The sequence below is a fragment of the Mandrillus leucophaeus genome, unplaced genomic scaffold, assembly GCF_000951045.1.
Source record: "Mandrillus leucophaeus isolate KB7577 unplaced genomic scaffold, Mleu.le_1.0 Scaffold867, whole genome shotgun sequence".
In the NCBI taxonomy this organism is placed as follows: Eukaryota; Metazoa; Chordata; class Mammalia; order Primates; family Cercopithecidae; genus Mandrillus; species Mandrillus leucophaeus.
In genome coordinates, this window is record NW_012109441.1 from 74,793 (window position 1) to 79,445 (window position 4,653).

Genomic DNA, 4,653 nt, shown 5'->3' on the forward strand with positions numbered 1-4,653 from the left:
TTTGTATACTATTGAAATTAAGTTGGTATTAATACGAACTAGATTATTAATATGCTAATTTTAATCTGTAGGGTAATCACTAAGACAAAAAAGTAGAGGAACTAAAAAAAGTAGAGTAAAAGAAATGATAAGTGAATTAAAATGATACAATAGAAAATGTCTATTTAACATGACAAAAAGCACTAACAGGAATAGAGGAACAAAAAAAGATACAAGAAAAATAGAAAATAAACAATGAAATGGTAGACATAAAAATATGTTACAGTGATCACACTAAATATAAATGCATTACACATTTCAACTTAGGTTAGCAGAATGGGTAAAATAAAAATGATGCAAGTATGTATTCCCTGCTGGAGACAAATCTTAGACACAAAGTTACAAAGAGGTTGAAAGTACAAGGCAGGAAAAGATACACCATGCAAAGAGCAACCAAAAGAAAGCTGGAGTGGCTACACTAGTGCCAGACAAAATAGACTTTAATACAAAAATTACCACAAGAGAAAAGTAAGGACATTTTAATGATAAAAGAGAAATTTATAGCTGTAAATACCTACATTAAAAAAGAAGAAAAATTGCAAATCAGTAACAACCTTCCACTTTAAGAAATTAGAAAAGAGGCCGGGTGCCGTGACTCACGTCTGTAATCCCAGAACTTTGGAAGGCCAAGGCGGGTGGATCACTTGAAGTCAGCAGTTTGAGACCAGCCTGGCCAACATGATGTAACCCTGTCTCTACTAAAAATACAAAAATCAGCCTGGCATGGTGTCAGGCACCTATAATCCCAGCCACTTGGGAGGCTGAGGCAGGAGAATCGTTTGAACCCGGGATGGGGAGGTTGCAGGGAGTGGAGATCAGGCCACTGCACTCTAGCCTGGGTGACAGAGCAAGACTCCGTCTCAAAAAAATAACCCTGTCTCAAAAGAAAAGAAAGAAAGAAAGAAAAGAAATTAGAAAAGAGAAAGACAAACCAGGACTAGTGAAAGGAATGTTAGAATGGGAATAAATGAACTAGGAAATAGAAAAAGAGAAAATCAACAAAGCTAAGTTTTTGCTTTTAAGGAATCAAAACTGAGGACACTTTAGCTAGACTGAGTAAGAAAAAAAAAAAAGAAAAGAAAGGAATCGAATTACTCAAATCAGGAATAAAAGATGAGACCTTTCTACCACCTTACAGAAATGAAAAACAATTATAAGGGAATACTGTGGACAATTGTATGCCAACAAATTAGATAATCTAGATAAAATGGACACATTCTGTGCTGGGCAGGGTGGCACACATCTGTAGTACCAGCTACTAGGAAAGCTGAGGCAGAAGGATTGCTTGACCCCAGGAGTATGGGGTATAGTACACTTTAGCCTGGACAACATAGCAACTTGTCAAAAAAAAAAAAAAGACAAATTTCTCAAAAAACATAACTGCTAAAACAGAATTAAAAAGAATACAATATTTCAAAGTATTTTATCTTTTATAATGTTCTTTGACAAAAATAGAACGGAGCTAGAGATCAATAACCGAAAGATAACCAGAAAATTTTGAAGAGTTTAGAAATTAAGAAACACAAATTAAAGTAATAGACCAAAGAAGATAATCAGAGATTAAATCTAACTGTTGTCAGATCCCTGACAATAAAAAATTGAAAATATCAGCTGGGTATGGTGGCTCATGCCTGTAATCCCAGTACTTTGGGAGGCTGAGGCAAGAGGATTGCTTGAGCCTAGGAAATTCAAAACCAGCCTGAACAACATGATGAGACTCCATCTGTCCAAAAAATATATATATATATAAGCTGGCTGGTGTGGTGCTGCATGCCTGTAGTCCTAGCTTCTCAAGAGGCTGAGGTGGGAGGATCACTTGAACTCAGGAGTCTAAGGCTGCAATGAGATATGACAGCACCACTGCACTCCAGCCAGAGCAACAGAGTAAGACCCTGTCTTGAAAGAAAAGAAAAGGAAAGGAAAGAAAAATAAAAGAAGGAAGGAAGAAGGAAAATGGAAAATACTGCAAATTATACTTGCATTACAAAATATTATTAACATAAGATGAAGCCGAAGTCAGTTCTAGACAAAAATTATATGCAGTCCTAAGTACATATAATTAATTGGAAGGAAAGAAACACTGACAATCAATCACATACTTAGAAAAAGAATGTCAAATTTAACCCAAGAAAAGTAAAAGTAAGGGAACTATATACATAATAGAAGAAAATAATTTGATAGGAAATAATAATAGAAAAAATCAACAAGGCTAAAGGTTTGTTTCTTTGAAAAGACTAATAATATTGATAAAATTTTAGCAAGACTGTGGAAAATTTTAAAACAAGACAGAAGGCATGAAATTCCAATATCAGGAATGAAAAAGGTGCTGTCATTACGGGTCCTATAGACATTAAAATTACAATAGAAAATATTATAAATAACTTTATGCTGGCAAATTTGAAAAGCTAGATGAAATAGACATATTCTAGAAAATAACACTAAAATGAACTCAAGAAATAATAGAAAAATTTTCATAATCCTGTATCTATTAAAGAAATTGAGTCGGTAATTACAAAACTTTCCACGAAGAAATCTTATTGGGTGAAAGAAAGGCAAAGATGATCTTATTGGGTGAATTTTTCTAAATATTCAATGAAGGTATTTGCTAACCTTACACAAGCGATTCCAAAAGACGGGGGAATAAAAGACCATTTCTCATCTCAGGCAGCAATATGCCAAATCCTCATAAGCATGAAGCAAAAACGAAAACAAAAAAGCAAAAGTAAGGCTCATCTCATTTTTAAACATAGATATAAAACTCCTAAATGATCTATTAGTCAATTAAACAAAACACTATGTAAAATAATAACCAAGTTGAGTTTATTCTATGAACACAGGGTAAGTTTAATATATGAAAATCAAGCAATGAAAATAGTAACTTATGGTTGAAAAATCTGTCAGTTATCACCAAAATCAAGTAGTCAAAATTAGCATCATAGGGTAAGTTTAATACATGAAAATCAAGCAATGAAAATAGTAACTTTATGGTTGAAAAAATCTCTCAGTTACCACTAAAATCAAGTAGTCAAAATTAGCATCGCTGATAATAGAACAAATCAACATCATGTGTCTCCTGATTCAATGCACGGAGATACAATATCAACTATGAAGAACTCCTGCCTTTGTCACATCCTCTATGAGCTATTTAGTTCCTTTCCAATAAATGCCTTTTCTGCTTAATTATTCAAGGTTGCTTTCTATTGTTTAAAATCAAGAACGTGCGTTAGTACAGTAGTAACAGCTATTGAGCACTAATGCTCACAGCAATGTTTTGACATAGATATTATTTATCTTTATTCTAAGACGAGGCAATAGGTAGTTATAGTTAAGAATATGACCCCAAATCACATACACAGTAATTGGTGAAGGGAAGATTAAATTTCAAGTTTACTTGTCTCCAAATTTCATTCTTTTAAACTCTCTAACCCTTCTCCCTTGACCATGCTTGGCATTTTTTACTAAGTTATTTTAGCCGGGAACCTAGTTTACCCAAATACACAGAATCAGCAATCTGTCTCCCTTCATACCCTTCCCTGGGGGATGTTGGAAGTTAAGGAGAGAAGATGAACATGTGCTTTTACTGTGATGCTATCTGGGAAAGAGAAAAGTTGTGTGGGGTCCAGATAAAAATCATTGCCTCTCAGAGAACGAAGACATATGCTATTCCCAGGGGGCTGCTCATGGGATCTTTTTATAAGGCTCCAAACAGTAAGACTACATTAAGGGCTAGATGTAGGGCTAGCTCCCGAGTGATGGAAAAGAATCAGGACAGCTCCCTCCTGGGAGTCTCTCTCTCTCTCTCTCTCTCTCTCTCTCTCTCTCTCTCTCTCTTTCTCTCGATTCCAAACAGAGGCAGCATCACAAGAGAACCTCAAGTTTTGTATTATTTATTCCAGGAACCGCAAAGGGAAGGTGAAAGAAATCTGGGGAGAAAAAATTCTCCCGTGAAAGCATGACAAAATAGGTGTTGGGGTGATGTTGATGTTGAGATAGGCAAGTGCAGGCTCCTGACTGCCACCTGGGGATGGGAGCAGGAGGGAGTGCTGGAGACTGTGGATTCGGAGGTTACTAGTGTAGACCTGCAGGGAGCCACAGGCCAGGATGAGTTCTCCAGAGCAGCAGGTATAGAATGATAAGAGGAGGGCTGATGACTAACATCAGGTGTGTAGTTTTAGGAGAGAAAAAGAGTAATCAACAGAGGGGACAAGTTTTCATTCCTGCTTTGGCACCTGGAACAATGGGAAGGGTTTGATTGCCTGTGCTACTTAAACATTCTCCTTCCACGGCCTCTTCGTAGACTGTCTCCTTGCCCACCTCCACCTCAGATTGTCCCCTGGATTTGAGGCCCTAGCCATCATAACATGTTCAGGCTTCTGAATAGAGCTGTGAGTAGGGGGAGGGAGGGAAAATATCAGGGGAAAGGATTTATCTGAATGCATGTAGAGACTTCAAAGAAGGTCTTTTCCTGGGAAATTCTGGTAACATTTCTCTCTATCCAATAAAAAGTGGATGAAAGGCAACGTCACTAGTTTCTGGCAGACTAAGCCCCTGAGAAGGTCCTGCTGCACGGATGTGTGTAACTGAAACTGTGTATAGTGAGCTTGTGATCTATAC